Source organism: Nycticebus coucang, chromosome 10, assembly GCF_027406575.1.
Source record: "Nycticebus coucang isolate mNycCou1 chromosome 10, mNycCou1.pri, whole genome shotgun sequence".
Lineage (NCBI taxonomy): Eukaryota > Metazoa > Chordata > Mammalia > Primates > Lorisidae > Nycticebus > Nycticebus coucang.
In genome coordinates, this window is record NC_069789.1 from 95,013,352 (window position 1) to 95,026,797 (window position 13,446).

Genomic DNA, 13,446 nt, shown 5'->3' on the forward strand with positions numbered 1-13,446 from the left:
ACTTCCTTTCCTGCTCATGTAAAGCAGTCTTTTGAAAAGGTCTGCAGAAACCTGCCCCCACCTCCACCCCCCATTCCACATGGCCTTTATCATATCCTACCTCCAAGGAGCCCCTGGCAGTAGCACTAGGCAGCTGCCACTTGACTTCACATCTGGAAGAGTACAGCCTTTACCCCAGAGCAGGACAGCTCAACTTGGATTTTCATGAGGAAGCAACAGCCACAGGAGGACCCTCACAAAGCTGTTGAGCTCTCTCTGGTTGAAAGCCCTACTCTGCTGTTTCTAGACACTGCTGGTATCCACAGTCCTTTGGGATCCATGAGTCTGGTTAAGGCCTGCAGGTGCTGCAGCCTTCCCCCACCTCACCCCCAGCTGTATACCAAACACACACCAGGATTTGAGCTAAAGCCAGTCGTGCACACAACGCAGACACACTTGGTCTTCTTGGTGTTCAAATGCTGCCCCTTCCTCCAGGAAATCTTCCCCCACCTCCCTGAGGCTACCTTAGGGTCCCTCCTTTTTCTCTTTTCCCTCTGAACTCTGCCTCATCATTGTGGCCATTTGGTAGAATTTTAATTATTTGCTTAGATGTCTCCACTAGACTGTAAGTGTCAAGTGTGCAGAAACGTCTTCAGCTCCATATCCCCCAAACCCAGTGCAGTTCAAGGCACACACGGTACTCTCAATACTTACTGAGTGAATAAAGACTCTGATTGCATAGGAAGCTATCGTGGGTTGGTTTTGGAGATGCTTGTTCTGGAATTCTGCTACTCGTAGAGATAGCATCAAGAAGACTGGAAACAGAATGGTCTAGGATTTGTTTTGCCTACAAAGTTTCTGCAGCATGAAGCTTATTTCTGATGTTGGTTCATCTCTTGCTGAATAAAACCCAGAGTGCGGGCTTCCTTTTCTAATAGAGCTGCTATCCCTTGTCGCCTCCATTCTCTATCTGTAAAATGAGAGTGTGGGCCGCCTAGAAATATTTCTGATCCCTGCCTTGCTGCTTTGTGATTCTAGAGCACATTCAGAAAATACCCCAAGATGGCAAAGGGCCTGGATGGTCTTCATCTAATGTTCAAGAACTGTAAATGTTTAATCATGCAGGGAGACGACTCAGCGAATGTGACAGCTGTCTTGAATTATTTGAGGGGCTGTCATGCAGAAGATGAAAAGGATTAGATTCTTTCGAAAGGCCCCAAGGGCTATAAACAAGACCAGTTATTCATTCAGTCTACAAATACTGAGTGTCTGCTATGTGCCAGGCACTATTCTAGGCAATAATGATGCAGTAATGAATAAAACAGACAAGAATTCTTACCCTGATGGAGTTCACATTCTAGTGAACACAGACTGTCCAAAAGTAAAATAAATCCCATGGGCAGGAGCTCCTTGGACCCTCAAGATGAGCTGCCTGTGAGCTGATGAGTTCTTTGCATTAAGTAATACGTTGAGTACTTAGAAATCTGCTTCCAAAGGCTGGGGCTGCTTAGAATAAATGACCTAATTGGTCCCTTTCAACTCAGCAATCCCATGAATTTAAGGCTTGTTAAGATGAGTGGCCCCTCTGATCTAACTTTACTAAGCTAAATATGACCTCTGCCTCATGGCAACTCTTCACTGTAGAACAGAGACAAGGTAACTGCAACAGGCTGTTCTTATGAGAAGGCACCAAAGAGCAGTGCTTTAAAAATGTACATTTCCGTGGGGGTTGGGACGAACAGTTGCCTTTTCTTGAGATTGCTGTGATACTGAGGCTGAAGAAGGAAACCCCCAGGGGACTGACAGCTGGGTTGAAGGACCTAAAAGAGTGAGTCAGGAGGGAGAGAAGGAGATGGAAGGCAGGAGAGGTGGGAGATGGAGCCATTGATGAGGCGAGTGAGGAAGAGCAGTCAGAGACAGACAAGGGGAAACCACCAAGTGGAGACCCAAGAACCAGCCTCACTCCCTTCTGGGTCCTACCACCACCACCTTCTTTTCTGGGGAGAAGGGAGTCTAGGTGTAGTGTCCCAAGTACCAATCACAACTTCATACTCACTGACTAGTAGGGTATCACTCTGAGAGCAGGAAGCAGAGACGAGAAAGACATAAAAGGACAGAAGCCCCACCCTGTCAGGAGTATTTGCCTCCAGCCACATGCTCTGGTCCCAGACATCCCGGGACCATCTGCCTCCAGGGAGACCAGGGTCTGCTTCTGTTATCGGCTGTGATTTCCTCTGTGCTCCTGCATGTGGACCGTAGCGAGGAAGCCCGCCGTTTGGAGCAGATGCAGCTGAAGCAGAACCCTTACTTCCCGTAATGCTGCGCTGCGCTTTATAGGGCTGCTTATGCTTTCCAGTGTTTTCACATCTATTCATAGCATCGTGGTGCAATAGCAAGAACAGGGGCCTGGGAGCTCAAAGTTGTGGGATTCCCACATTTTATTTGATTGTTAGTAATTCTGTGAGATAGATAAAGCAGAGATTATTCCCTGTAATCTTGGGGGTCAGGTAACTGAGTTACAGGAGCTCATTTATCCATCTTATGGAGCTATAACTAGTATTCAGACCAGGATAGCCGGACAGTGAGAAAAAGTACTTATAGTCAAGATTCTTGGCTTCACATTTCAGTTCCAGTCACAGTTGAGTTCCAGAACATACTGGGTATGTCCAACTGTGACTTAGAATACATCTATTTTCTGATGCTTAATTTCATTATCTTTAAAAAAGAGATTGTACTAGAAAAAATATATATGGCAAATAGGTGACATCTTTGGTCCTATTAATCATTTCCATGCCTGTGGCAGACATGACTAATTGATCACAGCACACTGTCCCACTGAGCCAGGTACAGCCCCAGAGTCCTCAGAAAAGGGCTCCTGGGAGCCAGCACCCACTGCTGAAAACTGGCGTTAGCACCTGAAATGAAATTGCACGCCATCCCTAATCCACCTCCTCAGGAAGGGTTCCTTACCTTGGTTCTGAGGGTACTTTCTTGAGTAATGAAATGATCAAGCCTGACTTCAAATCATTGAGTGTGAAGAGCAGCAGCCTGGCTAATGTCTTGTAACGCAGTAGGCTATGGGCTGTGGAGTGTTCAGTGGACTCTGGAGCTAAGAGCAGAGGGCTAAACAAGGTTTTGGAGACTGCCACCAACAAGCCAAGTCAGTAAAACCGGCAGCTGTTCAGCTTTCAAGGTCTGGGGGAAGATACCCACTGCCTGCTGGATCTTCAGCTCTAGAGAGCCGGGCTTTGCTAGAAGAAGCATGAAGTTACCTACCACCTTCGTTCACAGCTCAGTGGAGTTTGTGATGGTGCTGTCAGACCTACACGTGGGAGCTAGCTGTCCCATCTGTCTGGACTACTTGAAAGACTCAGTAACCATCAGCTGTGATCTTAACTTCTGTCACTCCTGTATCAGTATGTCTTAGAAGGATCTAGATGACAGTTTCCCCTCCCCTTTTTGCCACTTTAGCTGTCCTGAAAGGAAATTCATAAGCAATCAACAGCTGGGTAATTTGACTGAGATGGCAAAGCTAATCCAGGTAAGAGGAACCAAGAGGAAGTGGCAGGAGGAGACGCTTGTATGTGAGAAGCACAGTCAGGTTCTGACCTTATTCTGTGACAAAGACCAAGAGATTTTATGTCTGCAGTGCAGTTCCTCCACTGATCACCAGCATCAACCGTGTTTGACCCATACAGAAGGCTGCACCCTTTCATAGGAAAAATTTGGAGTGTTACACTGCAGCATGGGAGGAGAGTGTGGAACTGTTTGGAAAAAGTGTTAACTATGCAAACCAGAAAATCCCTGAAACCGGGAAAAAAGGTAAAACATAAGAGAGAAGAAGTTAAGTCTGAATTTGAGCAACTTAGGTTGTTTCTCCAAAATCAGCAAGAGACTGTTCTCAGACAATTACAAGATGAAGAAATGGATGTTTTAGCAAAACTAAATGAAAACCTAACAAAAATTTCAGATCGTGCCGCCTCATTAAAATACGTATTAAAGGAAATCAAGGGCAAATATGCCAAGTCAAAACTGGAATTACTGGCAAATGTTAAGAGTATCTATCACAGGTATAAAAACTTAAAATGCCCTGAACCATTTTCATTCAAATTGGAAGACTATGGTTACTGTTTTCCTCCACAATATTCTGGCCTTAACAATATTATCAGGCGATTTCAAGTAGATGTAATTCTAGATCCTCTAAGAGCACATCGTAAACTTTTTGTCTTGGAAGACAGAAAAATTGTGCCATGTGGAAGTTCAGCACAAAACTTACCTTATAACCTAGGAAGACTTTATCTGTGCTCAACTATTGTGGGTTCTAAGAGATACCAGTCTGGCAGACAGTACTGGGAAGCAGAAGTGAAAGACAAGCCTGAATGGGTTGTGGGTGTGTCTGTGATCAGTCCCTTCTCAGAAGGAAGAAGAGTCAGAATCAACCAATGTTAGTACAGAATGGATTTTGGGGAATTGGGTGATGTAGTGAGAGTAATTATATTGCATTAGGTCCTAAGAAAGTTAATCTTCTGCCAAACGTAATAACCTAGCGAGATTATAATTTTTTTAGACTTTGAAATGAGTAGTTTCCTTTTACAATTTGAATGAAGGATCTCTTCTGTATAGTTGAATGATAATTTCACAGGACCACATTGGTCTTATTTCTATACTGGAACTGACTCAAAACCTCTTAAAGTCTGTACAGTAACAGATTCTGAATGATGAACTATTGGAAGACTCTCATTTGTTTCTTTGCCTTTCAGTCTGTGGACATAACTGAGCCTATAAATCTAAGCTGGACAATTCTTTATTTTTTTTTTTTTGGTTGTTCCTACAAACAACCAGCCTAATTTTTAATCTCATTTTTAGCAATTTCTAAAAATGGGATGATAGTGCCTACTTTGTAGATAAATCATAGAGTCCAATTGGAAGATGCCTTAGAAATTCTAAGATAAAATACTTGAAAAATGTATTACTCATGAAGCGTGTTACTTAAAGAAAATCTATTACTCTAGTAATCGCCAATAGAAGCCCAATAATTTTTGCTGTTGAAAAAAAAGTCCATTCAATTAGCAAACAGCAGGACGTGCCGGTCTGAAGCAGGCCCTGTGCTAACACACCGGCCCTGGAGTTTCCACCAGGCATCCACATCCTCTTCTGGCTCAGGGACTGAGCCACAGCTGACTGTTGACCGTCCAAGCTAGCTGTGTTGCTACAGCTGGTCCTCAGATGCACCTCCCTGATTAAGGGCAGGGTAGCCTGGGGCCTCGAGTAGATATGAGGGTTTTTTTCATCTCATAAAGTTCCCTTCCCTTCCGGGAGCTCACTTCTCCTTTGTCAGACCTTTCTGTTGCCCTTTGGCTCTTTTACTTTTTACTATGACTTACCGATGAAGTTATGCTGCTGTAAAGAGAGAGAGAGGAAGGGGTTCTGGATCAAGAATGAGACCTGGCGGCCATGGCAGTCCTGTGAGGGCAAAAAGATGAGGCGCCTGGAGACAGCTGTCCTGTTGCCCACGTCACCGATCCACTCACGGGGCCAGCTCACAGCTAGAAGTCGGCCTCCCAACCCTCACACCCCATCCCTGCAGGCTCCACGTTGCATTACCCAGGCTCTGTGAAGATTAGCGTGTCATCTTTAAAGCACTTGGCGCTTCTTGGGAAAAGCCATGCTGTGAATTCAGGCATTGCTAAAAGATAGAACTCTTATTAAATCCCTGACACCCTCCGTGCGTCAGAATTCTTACAGCCTTGTTCTGTTACATCCTCAGTGTCCTTTGCTGGTTCCCAGCTGCTCCCATAGGCAAGCAAATTACTGGCAGGGTTTGTTTAAGACACGGTACTTAGTCCACCTCGAATCCTACTGAGTGACACATGCCCTTAAAAAGAGCTGTTTGAAAAGATGTAGCATGGAGGCTTGCCATGCTCTTTCTGCTCTGTCTGGAGAATGCAGGAACCCTTGGGGATTTCATAAGTCTTGGGAGACTAGTTCTCTTCTTAATATATCAGAAACCAGCTTTTGGAAAACAGGTTTTGTCTGTACTGATTCTAAAATACCTAGGGTTATTATCCTTTGCACTGTCTCTGCAGAACACCCAGAGAATGTGACTATTTAGGGAAGAGAAGTTCACTGGGCCTTCATGCCCTCCTTCCCACTCGACAGAGGCAGGGTGTTGGGTTAGAAGTGCTCAGCCTGCTCTGTGTGATCCAGAACCATGAGCCCACAGTGGAAACTTTTCTATCTGGAATCCCCTCTGGCTTGGTTCCTTCATCTCTTTCCTCTCCTGGCTGCAAAAGGAGACTCGGAGAGTGCCGTCTATCTGTCCTTTCCCTGAATCTTCAAGAAGAGTGTCTGCACCCGACCTGCCTCATACTATTGGACTGAGAAGAAAAGCAAGGGAAGCTTATTACTTACTGCTAGCGAAACAGGCAAGGGGAAATGTGTGCTTTCACTCTGCAGCCTGATCTGGGAGGATTCGGGCAACGCAATGTGACTCATCCTCGGGTTGATGTTCCCTGTCATCCCATCTCCCAGCTAGAGACACTGGAATTGGTCATCCATCCCAATGTACCATTTGTCCAAAGAGGAATTGTTTTCAGAGTTTTGGACTTTGAAAACAAAAGAATGTGTTTTCCAGTCATTGCCATATACTTAAGTTATAGGTTGTATATATTCCTGTCCCCTAAGTCTTACTTTTTTCCCATTTTTCTTCTGAGATATAAACCATGTCCATATAGGTGTCTAAAGAAAATTCCTACTGGGGCGGCACCTGTGGCTCAGTGAGTTGGGCACCAGCCCCGTATATCGAGGGTGGCAGGTTTGAACCCAGCCTTGGCCAAACTTCAACAACAATAAATAGCCCAGCTTTGTGGCAGGTGCCTGTAGTCCCAGCTACTCGGGAGGCTGAGGCAAGAGAATCGCCTAACCCCAAGAGCTGGAGGTTGCTGTGAGCTGTGATGACACAGCACTCTTCCAAGGGCAACAGAGTAAGACTATCTCTTAAAAAAAAAAAGAGAGAGAGAGAGACTGTATCTCTTCAAGAAAGAAAAAAAGAAAATTCCTCCTGAAGTAGGTCCTAACTGGATGTCCTCTGTGAAAAGTCAGCCTCTGTAGGTGGATTGAAGTTTCCGGGAACTTGTAGGGACCTCAAAATTGGCCTAATTAATGTGTTTGCATAGTAATGTACCTGTTTTCATTGTAGATTTAATTAGCTTCTTTAAAAATAATTCTTCAGGTGAAAAATGTTAATGGTTTCTCATCTTGCCCTGCTGAGCAGAGCCAAAGAGCTTGATAGTTTTAGGCCAAATGAAGGGAAGCAGTACTTTACACCCTGGGTAGTAAATGTGTGAAACTCATTATTCCCAGAAACAGTATGGGCTGAAATGATAAATAGGTTCCAGGAACAAACTTTGAGAGAGCGTCATGGATGACAGATACAAATTGGGTTACTTAAAGGAAGTAAGGGGACATTTCCTAAATGTTCCCAGTTAACATTATGGATGAGTCCCCATATTCTCCCATGACCCTCAGGATGCCACCATCAGGAACAGAATATTTGGTGGCTGAATGCTAGTCTGACCTACTGAAGTACTTTTAAATTCATATGCTCTGATGTTTTAGGCCAATTTAGCCAGCTTACTCTATTCTTTTTTTTTTTTTTTTTTTAATGTTTTGGTCTCTTTCAAATAACCTCTTCCTCAGAATTCTCTGGAATGATTTGGAAAAGCCAGAAGCCCAACCATTAACATGGGCAACCCAAACTCAATCCTGCCTCTACCGCTAGCTAGGTGCAGCTCACCTTTCCTGCCTGGTTTTTGTTACTGCAAAGAGAGGGATAAAGTTCTCCAGATCAATATATAAGCATTATATGCACATTCATTCGGAGAGTCCCTAGAATAAAAGAACAGTTGGGTTGGGGGAGGGGGTTGCTTTATCTTATCTTCCAGAAAGGATAAAATCAAGCATTTCTTCTTTCTGACCAAAGAAACTGAATATTGTGGGGACAGTTTAAGGAAACCCTGTCAGCACGAGGAGCCTCTCCAAGCTTGCTTTTCTCTGAACTTGGGAAAGAATAGCGGGAGAGAGTGCGCTAGTGTGGGAGTAAGAAAGATCTGGGCTCAGACACCGCCAAATCTCAGAATTCTGTTGGTAAAGTAGAGATAAGAACGTGGAGTTTGTGGGATTGTAATGAGGGCAAAATGAGACTAGTGGCATAAAGCATCTTGCCTAGTTCCTATCATAAAGTGTTCAGTAAATAATAATATTCAGGGAAAGGAGATGGGAGTTCCAGAACAGGACGGTTATAATGGTAAGTGCCTCATGAGTGACCATCAGAGTAGGAGAAACCAGTGTTTCTGGAACAGATGGCCTGGAGAAGGTGGCCTGAAGCCTACAGCTGTGCATAATCCTGTTCAAATTAAATAGATGTTAGATTAGCCTTGGAGTACATTCCTAATCACTAAAAATCAGATTCACTATTCCACATTGTATTTACCATTCCTTTTTGTTGAAGATTGCCCAGCTTCATAGATACATTTAAAAGTTGTATATATTTTCAAAACTCACTGGAAATAACAGTTATTATACATTTGTGGAATTTGAGGAAAGATTCCCCACATGAAGCAAAGACATCTTGTGATTTGGTTCATGTCACTGTCACCTGCTGGCAGAGCATGCAAATTGCAGGTTCTCTTGTTTTGTTTAAGAAATTGTACCTCCAACATACATGCATGTTTAGTAAAGTGTACTCTAAATGTAAGGTTCTGTGGTAACAACAGGCATCTGCTCTTTTCCTGAGAGTGCTCAGAACCAGGTCTGGAGGAAGACCAATGGGTACCTTATTTGGAGTTTCAGGTACTATCATGCAGCTGCCAGATCGGGGCATGCAGCTGTGCAACGCCTACCCCTTACTCCTCCAGGAAGCAAAGAAGAACACTGGGGTCTGGCCTCTAGCAGAAATCTTATTCTCAAAGAGAAAAAGAGGGCCACTCTGCCATTTCCAGGTCATCAGTCCTCTTGGCTAGCTTGATGAATAACCCCTGCCTTCCCCAAATTCCCCAACAAATTTTCAGTGTTGCTGATGACCTCAGACTGGCCCCATAGATTCTGTCCCACAAGGCATGATGAACACAACAGTCACACCTGTGCAAACTGCCTTTATCACTTTCATCATGGTTCATTGTGGGAAGGCAGCAGATATTATGAAGCAGCTTCACCACTCTGATAAGCTGGTGTTGTAACTCAAGTCACTGTTTATCTAACAGTATTTGGGAGTAGTAAGAAGTAAAGCTGACCTTACTAGTTCCCTTAACTGATGTAGTATATTTTTATAGTGGATTCTTCACAATAAAACAACTAGAAGCAAGTGGCGTTTGAACTCAGTGACTTCATCCTAACATGAGAACCTTTGTCTAATTAGTTGGAATGATTTGGTGGGAGAGAGCAGCAGTCAGGTGGATATTCACCCTTTGGGAGAATGGAGGAAGGGAGACTCCCACTGCTATGCAGGAGAAACAGGTGACATGGGAAGGCCCTTGGTGATGGTTGACACTCACAAGCCACTTTCTATGCACACACCCTGTTTTATGTATTTCACAAATATTTAATCCTCAACAATATAATTATAAGTAGTGTGATTATCCCCATTTTGCAAATGAGGAAACTTCAACATAAAAATTAAATGACTTGCCCAGAGTCATGCTGTTAAATTGCATGCTAGAATTTCAACCCAGGCAGTATCATTCAAGTCCAGTGTGCCGTGCTGTTCACACTGAGGGCCAGGGCCAGGGGTCGTCTGGGGCCACTCCTCTACCTGACAAAGGACAGAAAAGCCAAAACACCTTTCCACTATTTATGTGAGCTGCTTAATCCCCGTGTTATATAATAGTAATGATATCACTGAACACATCATATTCATTCATTCATTATGTCTTTTTTATTTTTTTTTTTTTTTGAGACAGAGTCTCAAGCTGTCACCCTTGGTAGAGTGTAGTGGCATCACAGCTCACAGCAACCTCAAACTCTTGGGCTCAAGCAACTCTCTTGCCTCAGCCTCCCAAGCAGCTGGGACTACAAGCGCCTGCCACAATGCCCAGCTATTTTTTTGTTACAGTTGTCATGGTTGTTTTAGCAGGCCCTGTCCAGGTTCCAACCTGCCAGCCACAATGCGGTTGGCGCCCTACCCATTGAGCTACAGGTGCAGCCTTCATAGCCAGTTGCTCTTACTGTAGAGTTATTTGCTAACGATACTTTTAAATTGGAAGAAGCTATGTTTAGGCGTTTTGTGGCCTTCTGGCCTTTTAGCCTCAGATAGAAGCAGAAGCCTCTCAGCTGCAGTCAACAGTTTTCATCAGAGGGAGACCAGTGTACAGATGCTACCATCACAATGTAAGGCATGAGTGTCCTGTGCTCTCTGACAATCTTCTGTCTCGTGGGGGTAGGGTTTCTTCAAGTCCTATGCCCCACCCTAGACAGCCCTGAGGTCTTCAGCTCACATTATAGGTATGTGGTTAACACATAGCCATGTAATCTTGATTTTTCTTTCATAAAACATAATAGGACTTTGAGAGTTCTCAACTAGGAACTCCCTCAATGTCCCTTAGAAGTCATCCTGCTCACCCTGGGCCCCAGCGACATGGAACTTGATGCCATTTTAGACCATCTCCCCATTCTTCCTCATATTAAGCCCAAGTCAGTCAAATTTTATTATCCCCATGAATCCCAATTCTGCCCACCACAGCCCCCCAAGATAAGTCTTCTCACAGATAGACATGGCTGCCCTGCAGAGAATTGAAGACACCCTCATGGCCCCTAAGTCTCTTCCTCCCCAGGTCAGTCCTACCCAGCCCTTCTCCACTCTGCTGTTCTCATGCACGGGGTAGGTTTCAGGACAAGGGCCACATGTTAGGGACAGTGCCGTCCGGGCCCCCCTCCTCCATGCCGTCATTCTGCCCCCTTTTTTCTCTTGAGTCAAGACATCCAGTACCAAGGCTTGGTGTAGCATTTCCCAGCACGGTGTTCCCATCACAAGGATGTCTGCTCTCCTTGGGCGCCTTCCCAGACTCCATCACAGCTCTTTGAGTAAGGAAAACTGATGATGCTGTTGTTTGGTCTCAGTCACTGTCTCTGGAGGGTTCAATCATCCACTGTCAGGAGGTAGTTTCCTCTCCCGGACCCTCTCCTCAGCCCAGTAGTGTTGCTTCAGCACTGGAGCGTTCTTGCCTGGCCCACTGCGATAGGGCTTAGCTACCCTGTGGGCTTCTGTCATTGTCCCCCACTGTCTTGTTTAATTTGGAGGCTCTATAAAAAGCCACTTCAGGGAGGCACAGATAGACCGAGATGCAACTGGGCCCACAGCCTTGTGCCCCCTTGACATGCACCAACCTTAACAATGCCAGCTTTCTTTGTCACGTCTGATACTTCTCGGGGCTGGTGTGGCATCTGGTTATGCAGATGGGCACGTAGGAGAGCTCTTTCTTCTAGGAGAGGGAATCCAGGTCCAAGAGTCAGGAAACTGAGGCTGAACCTATTTCTGCCACTTAAATATCTATAACTTCTTTGTGCCTCAGTTTCTTCCACTTGGTCCTGGGGTTAATCACACCATTTTACATTGATTCCGGGTTTCTCAGCTGCAGCACCAGTGACATTTTGGCTTGGATGGTTCTTTGTTGCAGGAAGCTATTTTGTGAATTGTGGGATGTTTAACAGCATCTGTGGCCTCTACCCGCTAAATAGCAATAGCACCTCTCAATTGTGACAACCAGAAGTATCATCAGATGTAGCCAAACGTCCCCAGGGGCTGGGGGGCAAAATTGCCCCCACTTAAGAAGCATTGCATTAACACATAGGATTGTGGAGAATCACCAAACGACTATGTGTGGGAATAAAGGGCATCATGGTCGTCCTCCTTCTCCTCCCCCCGCCCCCCCCCCGGCATTGTGATCCTCTCTGTTTTGTCTATACTTACCTAGAAGCCAAAAGAAGAAACAGCACATTCTGTTCCATACCCCCATGTGGTCCAGCAAGTAACCTGATAGGTTCATGCTTTACCCCATGCAATTCAAAGGATTTTCTCCTTTTCAAAAATGTATTTAATACTGTGTGTGAAGTGAAGGGCCACAAAGATGAGTATGGTGCCTGTCTTCATGGAGAGTAAATTCTTATGGGAGGAATATTTGAGCATGGAGATGACTCGTATGCAGACTGTACGCACCTAAGACCAGAAAGAAGCTCTCGGGTTGCAGAGAGAAAACACTTCAGGAAGGAGGTGATGTTGGGAGAGGCCCTGGGCGTCGGGTAGAATCTCAGTAGCCAGAGACGGGATGGTAGGATCTGGCAGGGTATGGGGTGGGGGGTGTCAAAGCAGAGGGGGCAGAGTGGTCTGGGCAAGAGCACTAGAGCTTGATGAGAAGGGAGTGGGAGGTGAGACCCGTGTTGGTCTACAGAGGCTCTGAGTTCCGGGCGATGTCCCTAACTTAGTGGGCAGTGGGTTGGCCTGCTCAGAGCTGTGTTGGAGGGGGTCGTGTGGCAGTCATGTCTGGAGTGGATTAGAGTAGTGAGGAGACACCCCCACAAGGTGGCTGAGGGGACCTGAATAGAGCCATAGCAGCTGGAAAAGGGAGGACAAGGTTAGCAAGAAGGTAGTGCAGGAGACGCAGCCTGGTCTGTGAGGGTGATGAAGGGGAGGAGGCGCAGGGACTACAGTTTTGACTCTGGATCCCTGAGACAAGGGCTTCCAATAATGGGATGAGAGCAGACAAGGGGAGCAAGTGGGAGTCAGGAACCCTGAGCACTGGAGAAGGGCCAGGGAAGAGCATCAAAGCGGAGCGTTTCCCAAATTCCTCCACACACATGGCTGAAAAGTCTCACTCCCTCCCCGGGGAAAGGCTCCTCTTTTTTAAGGCGTATGTAGTTGACCCTCAAAAAATAACATTGAGGAGAAAACAAAAGCAACTCAGCCTAGGCCTTCGTCCCTGTGCAAAGCACCTTTTTATAAGCAGGAAGAATCAGAGTTTGGATTTAACTAAGTTAACAGCAGGAGCAGAATTACATGCGGAGCATATGCCATATGCTGTCTTTTCCTAATATTCTAGCAGTACACTGGGACACTTTAAATCCATATACACAGTGTGTACCACAGCAGGGGCTTCCAGCACCAAAGTGGCACAGTTGGGCCTCCTGCCGCTGCTCACACTCCCGGACTCCTGAGTGCTGAGCAGGTTACCCCATATTTGTGCTCCCATGGATGCTTCAATCACATTTGCTTCTTGTCCCCCAGAGGTGACCTGACTTTCCTCCATGAACTTGCCTCACCTCTCCCCACCCTTTGTATTGTCTTATTCCAGCAGGCTATGCGATTATGATATTCATATCCTTAAATGCATCTAAGAGTGATGGCTACCAGGATACCCATCCATCTTCCACCCTACATACATATTTAGTCATTAATATTTATCTGCTAACCAGCCAAAG

The 13,446-nt window shown here is 45.4% G+C and overlaps 1 protein-coding gene and 1 pseudogene across 1 annotated transcript in view; both read left to right on the forward strand.

Annotated features, from left to right (window-relative positions):
• Positions 1 to 13,446, forward strand: part of FAM78B (family with sequence similarity 78 member B) — a 100,350-nt gene that overhangs the window by 32,998 nt on the left and 53,906 nt on the right. The window lies entirely within an intron of this gene.
• Positions 3,242 to 4,698, forward strand: LOC128595614 (tripartite motif-containing protein 60-like; annotated as a pseudogene).